The sequence below is a fragment of the Rhinatrema bivittatum genome, chromosome 3, assembly GCF_901001135.1.
Source record: "Rhinatrema bivittatum chromosome 3, aRhiBiv1.1, whole genome shotgun sequence".
Lineage (NCBI taxonomy): Eukaryota > Metazoa > Chordata > Amphibia > Gymnophiona > Rhinatrematidae > Rhinatrema > Rhinatrema bivittatum.
In genome coordinates, this window is record NC_042617.1 from 481,720,828 (window position 1) to 481,734,155 (window position 13,328).

Below are 13,328 nucleotides of genomic sequence, written 5' to 3' on the forward strand. Positions count from 1 at the left end.
AGACATTCCATCACCACGACAGGCTAGATTAGATATCACCAGGAAAAGAGCTTTTTCAGTAGCAGGACCATCTCTCTGGAACTCTTTACCCAACCCACTCCGTTTAATATCAAATCCTCATCATTTCAAAAAGGCTTTAAAAACATTCTTTTTTCAACAAGCATTTAACACTCCCACTAAGCATCTCCCCGATCAAAAATGAAACTCCATCCCCTAAATTTCTCTCATCAGATACATATTACCTTAACGTCTCTCTTCTATTATCCCATCCGTGTTCCTTCTAGGACATTACAATTCGATAAGTTGCTACCCCCCCCCCCTCCATCCCTTTTACCCTCCCTACTCTTTACCCATGGCATGTTACCATTATTATTATTTTGTTTTTTAATAATTTGTTTTAGCTAACATTTATCTAGCTATTTAGTTAAATTTATGTATTTTAAGTTTATTTTAGTTATATTTTATTTTTTACTTTATTTTAACATGTTGTAAACCGTTTTGATAAAATTTTATTTTAAAAAGCGGTATATAAATACTTTTAAATAAATAAATAAATAAATAAATAAATATCACTGTCTCTTTTAAAGGGGAGGAGGAATAGCCTAGTGGTTAGAGCAGTGGACTATGAACCAGGAGACCAAGGTTCAAGTCCCGTTATCACTCCTTGTGACCTTGGGCAAGTCACTTTACCCTACATTGCCTCAGGTACAAAAATTTAGATTGTAAGCCCTCTGGGGATAGAGAAATACCTACAGTACCTGAATGTAAACCAGTGAGATATCTCAATTGAGATGAATGTCGGTATATAAAAAAAATATAAAAATAATAAAAAAAAAAAAAAAGGGCCCGTGGCCCCGGATGATGATGTCGCTGAAGCACTGGTATAAAAGGCCAGGTTCGGCTCCTGTTAGTCGGCTTTGCAACAGGTCTCCACGCTGGTTGTGTACTTTGTTGCCTCCTGGTGATTCCTTCGTGTTCCTGGTTCCTGTTCCTTTTGAGTTCCTGTTCCTGGTTTCATCTTCTCCGTTCCTGTGTTTTCTGATCCAGCCTATTCCTATGGACTGATCTCCTGGACTCAATCTCTGCTTTGCTCGACTACACTACTGATCTTCTCTTGGACCCGTCCTCTGCTTTGCCCGACTACACTACGGATCTTCTCCTGGACCCGACCTCTGCTTTGCCCGACTACACTACGGATCTTCTCCTGGACCCGACCTCTGCTTTGCCTGACTACGCTACTAATCTTCTCCTGGACCTGACCTCTGCTTTGCCCGACCACACTACGGATCTTCTCCTGGACCCGACCTCTGCTTTGCCTGACCACGCTACTGATCATCTCCTAGTCCAGACCTCTGCTTCATCCAACTACGCTAATGCTTCTCTCCTGGATTTGACCTCAGCCTTGCCTTGCCACCGTTCCTCGATTGCCGCCTGCCCTGACTCCAGCTTGTTCTACGATGCCTGTACTGTCTACGTCCTGGACTTAGCCTTTCAGGCTTCGGCCTGTTCTTACTCAGGCACCCCCTGTCAGACTTTGATTTCCATTAGCGCCCGGGCCTCCGGGACTCCGCCTCGTCCAGTACAGACTCCTCAGTGTTGCAGTTTCTGTCTCTGGGCTGATCTCTCCATCTTCCCATTGACGATTTCATACGGAGGCCCACCTAACTCCAGCCGGCCCGGGTACCCAAAGTCTCAACCTGCAGGGAACAAGGGCTGGTATTGGCGAAGCTCCAGCCGGCCTCTGTCAGTCAGCCCACTCTGCCTGCCGACGGTGGGGACCCATAGGGCCTCCCCTAAGGGTTGCATCAACTCCACCTCGGCCCAAGAGTCCACCTCCTGCGCAACAATTCCAGTATCTCCTTTTAGCTCAGGTAACCACTTAGATTGTAAATTTTTTGGGGAAGGCTATCTTGAGCATTATTTAGAAAGGTTGGATAAAAATCCAAAATTATATTATAATTATATACAAAGCTTATCCCTGACAGAGCTCCATACAAGTAAGAAATATACAGGTTTTCGTTCTGCTCCTGAATGTATGGGATAAGCAGCTGTGTGGGTATACTGCTATTATTTATTTAGCATGTAATTTATACTATTTATGTCAAGGAATAAAATTGCTCTTGATGTATCCAGTAGCCCATAAATTTGAAATATATTTAGACATCACTCTGATAAATATATTCCAGTCAGCATCATTGCCAAATGACATCAGTGGTCTCTTGAAAAAGCTGAAATCCAGTCATCATTGCAGAGAGTCCCGGGCAGGAAACTGTAAACTGGATTTAGGAATTACTGAAGCACAAGTTAATGTTTTATTTAATTACTTTAGCAATTAGGTCAACACAAGATTTATGTGAAACTTGATAACATGTATCAGGGTTTTGTTTTCTTTTTCATAACCAGATTATAGGGCCCATTCCTGTTTTTATGTGAAATTGAGATACAGAATTTAAAGAAGCTAGGGTATGTACAGTTAGGATCAGTGCAAGAGTATTAGGCTCCCTAGGTAAACCTTACAATCTTGTGCCCCCAAACCCTACCTAGCACTCCCCACACAATTAAAAACTAAACAGTTTTAAATTCTGAGGTAAGGATATGATTTACAACATCATATATATTTATAAGCATTACTGTGGTGCCAAGCAGAAAATCCTGCAAAAAAAGACATTTGGAAAATTTGAAAACCATATATCTATTGTAATGTATGTTGGATGTGGAGTTGGTCCTTAGAAAGCCTTAAATAAATGGAATTACAATATAGAAAATCTCCCATGCCAAAATCAGTACTAATTGCCAATACTCAAACAGCAACAACTTTACTTAGGAAAAGACAACACTGCTAATGTTATACCAGGCCTTCAAACAACTATACACTAAAACACAACCTATTAGGAAAACAAAACAAGCCAAGCTGCTATAGATCCATACACAGAAACTGCATCAGACATGCAGAATACAGCAGACCCTCATCAAATACAGAATAGAGTCCATAAAGAATAAATAGCAATGTTTAGGAAAAAAAATGAACTGGAAATTGCAAGAAGCCAGACTTTGTATGTAGTACAACAATGGAAAAACAGAAATATAAAAAAAATCAAACAAAATCAAGAAATATAAAAATAAATAGGGATCTATATTTTTGTTTTGTGTATTTTTCCTCGGAATTTAACAGGATTTATCATGAAAAGAACAAAAACAGGAGAAAATCAGTGGAAAAATATACTAATTATTTTTCTGGGTAAATATCAGCATTTATTTTGCTGGAGAGAAGGCAGGGCAGTAAATCAATATTAAGCAGATTCTCCTACCCACCTACTCAATAGCATATCCCTCCCTACCCCCATCCTCTGCCTAGCATGTTCCTCTTTCTCCTTTTCCCCACCAAAAATCTCCTTCTGTCCTCTGTCCCCCCACCACTGCAACAGTATTCCTCCTTACTGGTGGTAGCTCCAGACTCCTCCTCCCTCCTTGTTTGGTAGCATGCTTGCTGTGGCTCCTGTGCTCTGCAGCACTGCACTTGTGCTTTTGTGCAGGCCAGACAGCTTTCTGGGAGGGGGAGCCTGTTTCAGCGGCACTAGGCATTGTGGCTGGTTGGAGAGGGGAGGCATGACTTGAAACATCACATCAGCAAGCGCTTTCATAGGTGGCAGGGAGGCAGGACTTGGAACATAGTTCTTGTGTTGCGTCCGTCAGTCGCAGATGGCTGCACCTGCTCTGCCTTACCTCTTTTTCTCCCCTTTCTCTCTCTTTGGGCAAGATGGCTGCCTCCGTTGCCGAGTGCCAAGGGTCTCGGTGTTTCCAAACCAGCATGGGTGTCCCCATCTACCATGCTCACTCCCATGGCCTAAGAGGGGGCGAGCGTGCACATCTCCTACGCTCAAATACATGTCATGGCGGGAACCTTGGGGACGGCCCCACCGCATGATGTCAGTACCTCCGGGTATATCTAGCCTCCACTTTCACTACAACCTTGAGTTAGCAAGGACTTTGGTTTAAGCTACTCTGATCACTCTAAGCTGCATGCTTAGACGCTGCTTCACGCCAAGGGCCTCGCTCCAGTAGAAGCTCAAGATACCCACTCCTCGGGGGCTTTCACTTCCAACTACCCTTCGGGGTACTCTCTAACTAGACAACTGCTCCTCAGGGGTCTTTCTCTCTCTTCTACATTTCAGGATATCGGACCATCGGGTACTCGCTCCTCGAGGTCCTACCAGCCATTATATCCTGCACCACGGATATTGCACCATCAGGAAGACACCATCATTCCTGTGAGTACCTCTACGATCCGGTGCTCCAGCTCTACCCACCAGCTGCGACGTTACTTGCTCTGCGGGCTTCCGCCTAACGTGAAACATCTGGGTGAGACTTCACATTTGAGCCTGTTGAACATACTGGCACTTCTGGGATCAGTGCCTTACCTTCCTGCTTTACCATCTATCTACAAGCAGTACAATAAAGCCTCTATCCATACTGTGTCTGCTATCTAAGTTCAGCCTATCGCAGTGGTTCCCCACGGGGCTCCTCCCCGTGGGCAGAGTCATCTCCATTGTGACCAAGGGTCCACATTGCCACAAATACGACATCTTGCTTTGGCCTGCACTAGCTTCCAGCAGTAGCTTGAGGCCTTGAAACATATCCACAGCTCTGGAGCTGCTCTTTAATCAATCTAAAAGTAGAGTGAAGATCAGTTTAAACCCATCATCGTCTTTGGAAAAACCTGAGAATGTATAGTTGAAAATATTCAGTATAAACATAAATCATAAATCTTAAACCATACTTATAAAAAGAAATAAATATTTCAAAACAGTTCACAAACAGAATAACATTCAATAATTAAAAACTCATATACAAATTTTAAAAATTCCACACACATCAAGAAAATGTCAAAACAGCAGACACATCAAATAATATCCAATAATGAAAACTTATTTTAGAAAAATTCCCGCAGCTCTCTATACCTGGGATTTTATGATTTCCAGCCATCCTGAGACTATCGATTAGTGTATATTGTCTCATATACCCATACGAACACACATGTTCATAAGTATGGATTGTTAAATGTTTTTAAGGTGTATAATAATGATTAGTTTATGTTTATGTTGAAAAGAATAGGCTGATGAAGATCGTTAGTTCGAATAAGAAGTAAAGTTGGACTTTCCCTGTATGAAATAAGAACAACAGAAGTTTATCAGCTGATTGGATGTTCCCTGAAGTGGAAAGAAAAAATAATCGTTTTGTAGTGATCCCCTGAGGAAACCATCAGATGAAACAGGAGTCTCTTGTTGGGAGTTTTTTTCAGAAGTATGAGGAAATAATTTTTGGTGGGAACTTTGTATAACAGGGTATATGTAGACAAATTAAGTAAATTTAGCTTTAGAATAGATTTTGACATAACAAGACTAGCATTTGTAAGAAATGTGGTTATATAGTAGGAAAAGGGATGAAGAGTAAATAAAAATGAAATGAATACATATTTTAAGATTATAGGGATGTGTGCAATAAGTATTATTGTATTGTATTGTTATTGCTGGATGAATGTGTTATGAGTGGAAATGAATTACGGTATATAAATGTTTTAAATTATATGTTTGTAATAAAAGAATAAATATTGTTGAAAATAGAAACAGGTATATATTTTATGATTACCCTGTAGGAAGCCAAACAACATACTTCCTTTAGAGACTTTTCAAGCTGTTGCCTCATGACATAAGTCCGGTTCCCATCATACCAAAATTAGGGATGGGAGATATTTTTTTGTTTACTTTGAGCAGACTGCCCAACTAGCCAGATGGCATGAGGCTGTTTGGACTACCTATCTAGGAAACCTCTTAACAAGCAGTAGCCAAGCAGCGTATTAGTCTCCAAATCCAGATGGAAGGGCTAGCTATGCAGATGTAAAGACACCCACAATAGATAGGGCTGGCTGTATCCTGGAGGTATATTGGTTATGGTTGCAAAAAAGGACCTTGTGCTCTGGAGAAAGCCCCAGGAATTTATTTCATTGACTTAAAGATCTTGAGAGGAAATGGCTACAGCCAGAGGGGGAAGTCAAGTGGTGAAGTAGCCAATATAGTCTTGCTGGAGCAATTCGTAGAAGGCCTTTAACCAGCCATGTGGCCTGGAATCTGCCATATAGATGACCGATGCATTCTATTAAGCCAACTGGCAACAGACTATCCTAGTGTATGACCCAAGGTAGAGGGACACCCTGTACAAATGCCCGATCATGACAGAGAGAGTAGAGGAACCCAATAAATGTCCTCAGCGCAGGACATACCCACCTTGGTTTTCAGAGGACAGCCAGCAGACTCTTCACTGTGTTTCAGTTGTGACAGACCATACAGATGAGTGTGTTAGCTTTTGCCTGTTATGTAGCCTTATCCTACCCCTGCTGCCTCCTTGATGAAGCCTCCCCACTAGAGGAGGCCTCTGGTGAGCTTGGCTTCTAGTCATTGGAGCCAGCTCCTCAATGACCATCTGACTCAGCCCGTGTTGCGGCCTCAGCTCCACCAGGAGCCCTCAGTGAGCTTAGCCCCCAGCCTTGCCAAGCTCCTTGTCACTGCCTGCACCACATCCAAGCTGCATGTCTATATAACCCAGCCTCACCAGTGTAACCTTGCATTCTTATGGAGTCACTTTTGGCTCTCTGACTCGGCCGCTGTTTCCCTGCCTTAATCCTTTAGACTTCCGAGCCTTGTGGCCTATCTGGCCCCTCCCTTCTCCCAGGGGCTTTGGTCTATGCCATCCATTGCTCCTACCATGTGACAGGGGCTGGCCAATGGCACGGATACCCTGTCACATGCTAAGGGCAAAGGGCCATCAGCGCCATTTGATTAGTGGCAGCCGACGGCCCGAGAGCAGGAGATTGCTTCTAGGACCCCTGCTGGACCACCAGGTACTTAAAAAATTTGGGGGAGGGGTCGGGAGGGTGGGGGATGTGAAAGAATTAAATTTAAAGGGTCGGGGTGTTTTGGGTTTTTTTTCTGCACGACACAGCCGATTAAAACGGGTAAGAATCACGGGAACAAAGATTTTCCATGGTTTTTACCCGAACTCGATACCAGAAACGAGTCCGGTACCGATTCACATCCCTACTATGTAGTGCTGCTGCCGCAGAGGCCTATTGACTCCCACAACCCAAGGGCTCCACATGAATGGGAGGGAGCTGGCAAGGCGGAAGACTGGCCCTAATTCTGTTCAACATCCAGCCTTGCAGTCCTATACTGCTCCTCGGGCAATATACCACCCTGAAAGAGTGCCTATGGCTGGAAGATCTAGAATGGAAGCATTGGCTAGCAGAGCAGAGCAAGAAAGAGCGCAGTCAGCCAATGGAAGAGAATGATGAACCCTTGGTGGGAGCAGTTGAACTCAACCCGAAGGAACATTTTGACAAGGGTGGCCCCCATCTGGTGGAAAATGAAGAGTGGAAGCATGAATGGGCCAATACCTTTATGAAGCTTCAAAGCTGCAATCTGGTGGATGGTCCACATCTAGGACTGGCAGAATTTGTGATCTCAGTCAAACTGAATGAAGTCCCCACCCAAGCACTGATAGATTCAGGGTGTGGCAAGACACTCATTTGGAAGTGATTAGGTCAAAGTCTGGTGTATCAACTATAAGAAGAAGGCAACCCTTGCATGTATTTACGGGAACCAACAACAGTATCCCACCTCCTGTTAAACAGTACTGACAACTACTGCAGAGCATGGATATATGGAAGTCAGAATACTGCCTCAACTCCCATACCCAGTAGTAATAGGATAGAACTACCCACAATTTGAGGCACTCTGGAAACACCTCAGGACTAGCCCGAACAAAGCAGATTTCAAGGAATACTCCAAACAAACTAAGAAAGATAGACTTAAAAAGAACTAAAGAAAAAAGAATCCCCAATCTAGTCCAGGATACAAAGACTGAGGGAAATGGGACTCTCCTGTGGAAGGCCTGAAAGCCTACAGGAATAAGAGGAATTTTCTCACCCCAGTAAAGTTGAGCTGAGGGGGGAGGGTATGTGACAGAGTATTTATTATTTATTTATTTAAAGTTTTTTTATACCGGTATTTTTCAAAACATCATATCGGTTTACATGTAACGTGTAACAGAAGGGAAATACCTGGAACACCTTAAGGACCGTTCCCAGGTGTCTGGTCCCAGTATACTTTAAGACAGGGAATTATGAGTTCACAGACTCTCTTCTTGGAGAGAAACATAATGTTGGCTGAGAGGAGAAAAGAGAGAAGCCCCCAGGACTTCAGGAGAAGGTAAAAGCTAACCTGTTTTGTGTTTCTAAAAGGTGAATGTTGATGGTTTTGCTACACTGTGAATAAGTGATATAACAACCTGTATACAATTTTTACTTTTATTTATACAAGATACAAAAAATATATATAAAGCTCTTTTAATAATTATAGAGATACACTTAGAAACAGCTCAGGAACAATTCACCCAATAACAATAAAACCATACCACCACACATACAACCATTCACACCAATAATAACCAAATCTAACAAAATCTCCCAACATGTTTCGCTACAAAGATCTTCTTCAGGGGAGTCCACAATAGTCACAAATCACAATCGGGTTGATGTTCCTGTGCACTTTAAAACCGGGCACTCTTGCATTTTTCCGTCTCGAATGCTGATCCACTCCTCCAAAGAATAATTCATATACGTGTATCTTTCCAAATATTCATGAAAATATATATAAAATAAATTCATCCAAATAGGTTATTTTTATCACTAAATTCTTTTGTTCACCCTGTGTCTGGAAAAGAGATTTTTTTTTAGTTCTAGGACAACGTGTGAATCAGCGTCGGTTGTGTATATTGTTCATTGTTCATGCAATTTTTGTATGTAGGAAAAACCAATAGAAGGATGAAAACACGAATTGCGGAACATTGTAGTAGAATTTGTAATTTTGTTGCCAGTGCTCCTCTTGTTGAGCTTTGGCAACAATATCAACATTCTGTGGATAATCTTCATTTTTTTTGTTCTCCAGAAATAACCAGTAGGAGGGGCAGAGATATTAATAAGATGTTACGGGTTGAACAGCCTTGGACTTTTTTTCTTAAGAACTATCACTCCGGATGGTTTTAATGACAAAATCGATTGGGTGTCATGTCAGCTCATGATTGGCCCTTTCACATTATATAACCTGATGTGTTTGGCATTGTTTTGAAGCTTTTTGTAAAGATTCATCCATCTCACCATAGAAAACACAGATTTCAGATATATTAGCCTTCTTTCAAGGTCTAGCACATATCTTATGGAAAGACCAAGTTGCAGCCATAGCTTGTTATAGAGGACAAGTTAAAGGTCTACAAATGGCATCTCATCCTGATATCGTGCAATTTTTAAAAGGAATAAAAAAATGTGTCCTACTTCCAAACAATACCTCAATGGAATCTAAATTTGGTTCTAAAAGCTTTAATAATATCTCCATTTGAACATTTAGAAAAAGCCTCAATCAAGAATCTTACTTTGAAGATAGTACTTTTAATTTCCATCACATCTGTAAGACGAATTTCTGAAATTCAAGCCCTGTCATGCAGAGTTTCAGTTTAACAATTCAACAAAGATTCAGTCACTATAATCCCTGTACCTTCCTTTATACCAAAAGTACTGTAATTTTCTCCTTTCATTTAAAACAAACAATTACCTTGCAGGCCTTCTCAAAAGAGAAATGTCAAGAGAATGGAAAATCTTTAAAATTTCTGAATGTTAGACAAGTTTTAATTAAATACTTAGAAGTTACAGATTCATTTTGAAAGATGAAAAGGTTATTTGTGTTTGGCAGACAATGCAAAGAGGAAACAACTTCTTAAGCTACAATAGCAAGATGGCTTAAAGAGTCTATTTCTTCAGCATATATATTGCAAGGAAAACAAGTTCTGAAAATAATGAATTTCCATTCTTTGAGAGCACATTAATTGTCTTGAGTAGTATTAAGTGCTGTAAGTTCTGCAGACATATGTAAAGCAAGCTACTTGGTCCTTATTACATACATTTTCAAAACATAGATTTGATGTTTTTGCTAAAGCAGACATTATGTATGGAGCAAGTGTCTTGAAAGCAGGATTAACAACTTCCAACCAAGCATGGTTGGGCTTTGGTACTTCCCAAACATTCTGGACTGGTGTGTAAGAAAGTCAAGGAAGAAAAAATGTAACTTATCTGATAATATTATTTCCTATATTTCTGCTACACCAGTCCAGATACCTTTCCATGAAATTTAAAAAAAAAAGAAAGAAAAGAAAGTTCAAAAGAAACCTTCATCAAGCTTTTTCTAGTTGAAAAGCTTTTATAGATTTGAAGTTACACATTTTTTGTCTTTCAAGATTATATGCCTGCATGAAGGTTTTTTGGTTTTTTTTAAGTTTTGACTTGATGAATACTGGCTTATCTGGTTGTATAAGTAATAGAAGTAATGTCATTAAAAAAGAAAAAAGCTCTCCTTTCATCAGCTGAAATAGGGACAAATCTAAGCATTCTGGACTGGTGCAGCAGAAATAAAGAAAAGAAAGTTATCAGGTAAATTTAATTTTTGCTTCTGGTCTGTTTCTGTTGTTGAATAAAGACTTTCCTATACATGCCAAGGACCAGATGGTGTGCACCTCAGGTTTCTGAATGAACTAAAAAATGAAATTTCAGATCTCTTGGTTAAAATTTGTAACCTATCATTTCCTAGCGTGTAGCCAGATGGACTCAGGACCAATGGGTATAGTGTACTCCTGATAGCAGATGGGAGACTGAGTCAGATTTCAAAGTTGACGTCAGCCTACATATACCCGTGCAGGAAGCTCTGCTCTTCAGTATTTCTCCGTCTCCTAAAGCAGATAAGGACACATCCACACACTAGAATAGTGTTAGCAATCCTAAAACAAAAAAGAAAGAAAATTTACCTCAAGAAGACGAGCCCCGCTCTCCTGCGGTGATACCTAAAGGTCCCTCCCCCAGTCGAGAATTCCTGAGGTGATTTCCGAGATCCCTCAGAGGTAAGCCTCGGTCCGGTAACTGGCTCCCAGTGTGGACTTAGCCCCCAGGGTGGCTTAGAGGCAGCGGGTGCTGAATCGAGCGCGGCGGTGAAGGTATTTCCCTCTTCCCCCGCAGCCAGAGACCGCCCGGCACGAGACCGGGAAACGCCGAGACCAGGTAAGGTAGAAACTTTCTTTTAAGTCTCTGGTCTCCGAGGCTCCAATAGCCGCACAGATCGTCCCTTCCAGCGTCTGTTAAATCGGGTTGAGCAGCTCCGTCCGAGCTAGACCCCAATCCGGTGCGAGGGTCCACACACGTGGAGACTCTCCGGGGGGGGGGGGGGGGGTTCGCCATCTTGCCCACATGGTCAGCGCCATTTCCCCCCTTGACTGCCGTATTGTCCGCACAACTGAGCCGTGTGCACAGCGACAAGCGCTACGGTGCCGGGCGCATAGCGGCCCACATAAATGGCCCGAGTGCACAAATGGGCCCGTGCGCACAGTGACGCGCACATCTCACTCAGGCGCATAAAGTGGTAGCCTGCATGCGCATCCCGTACGCACATCATCAGCCACCATGAGCGTACAACTAAGCCTCCCGGCGTGCATACCAACGCACACAGATGAGTTTTGAATCACTCCACGCGCACAAGTCATGGCACCGCTGGCCAAGAAGATCAAGGGACAAGCCCTCTGCCCAGCCTGCCACCTGAGAGCAGAATCTGAAGTGGCCTCCACCTTATGCCAGCAGTGCGAAGAGGCTCATGGGAACTTAAGCAAGGCCCCCCCACAACCCACAGGGGGAACTTAAGCAAGGCCCCCCACAGCCAGTAAACTGTTCTGGATCCACTAACGATAGTACCCCGGATCTCTGTATCTCCGACTCAGCACCTACACAGGAAGGTACCTCGGGGGCTTCCACTATAAACCCACCGGGATTCAATATGGACCCAGGGACATTTTCCTGGGTGGAATTCTTCAGAGGGCTACAAATCTTTGTCCAGGAGCAATCGGTACCACCGGCGACACAGTCCCAGTCTCCACCAGAAGCATAAGTTCTTCCAAGCACCTCTAAGACCTCTCGAGATGTGCCCTACCTAGGCAAGAGCCTCTCTACAGGCGATACAGACACCTCGGGGGACGAGACTGACTCCCTGGAGGAAGGGGAAATCCCTCCAGGAATGGAACCATACCGAACCATGCTGCAATTCTTCTCCAAAGACGAGTTACCAGCTCTCGTGTCTCTGACGCTGCAGACGCTGGCCATTCCAGGCACAGGTACCACAGTGGAGCCAAAGATAAACCCCATCCTGGTGTCCCTCCATCAGGCCTCATGCTATATTCCAATGTTGCAGGCCATACAACAACTGATTGACCTGGAATGGAATGCCCTAGAGGCCATCTTCAAAGGAGGATGGGCCTTAGAAAGCCCTATACCCCCTGGAACCCATGGCCAAGGAACTCCTACGGTTCCCAAAAGTGGACGCTATGGTCTGCACCATCTCTAAGTGCACAACCATCCCAGTAGAAGGAGGAGCGGCGCTCAAGGATGCCCAGGACAGGCATCAGGGAGCCATCCCTAAACAGTCCTTTGATGTAGCAGCAATGATCCTGCAAATCGTGTCCTGCTGCGCCGTAGTAACACATGCCTGCTTGCTTCTCTCCAGAGATACAAACACGTCCACTGAAACATTAGAACCGGCAATATCCTTCCTCACGGATGCGACCTCGGTCGTAGTGCGCACCTCAGCCAAGGGTGTCTCCTCCATAGTGGCAGCCAGAAGACAACTATGGCTCCGAAATTGGTTGGCCGACATGACCTCCAAAACGAACCTCACGAGAATGCCTTTTAAAGGATCCCTTTTGTTCGGAAGTGAATTGGAGAAGTTAGCCAACAAATGGGGCGAATCTCCAGTACCTCGTCTACCACAGGACAGGAACAAAAGAAACCAGCGCTCCTCTCCCCAAAGAACCAAGGGCAGAGGAGCACAATGCTTTAGACCGTACAAGAACACATACTACCAAGCACCTCGCCCCACTGGCAGGTCCCAGTCCTTTCGGAACAGACTCAACAAGAGGGGAGCAGGCTCAGGTTCAGACTCCGGTCGTACCCCACAATGAGAATCAGCAGACCCATCCACAGGAAGAAGTCATAGGGGGCAGACTTACCCTCTTCTACCAAAGATGGGTCAAGATAACGTCAGACAAGTGGGTCCTAATCATCATTAGAGAGGGATACTATCTGGACTTCCACAACATCCCTCCAGACAAATTTGTGAGATCACCGTGCCACACCCTCTCCAAGAGGACGGCAGTGGAAACCACACTAACAAAACTACTCAGCCTAAAGGCGA

The 13,328-nt window shown here is 43.5% G+C and overlaps 1 protein-coding gene across 6 annotated transcripts in view; it reads left to right on the top strand.

Moving 5' to 3' along the window:
* Positions 1-13,328, top strand: part of FAM228B (family with sequence similarity 228 member B) — a 278,191-nt gene that overhangs the window by 93,973 nt on the left and 170,890 nt on the right. The window lies entirely within an intron of this gene.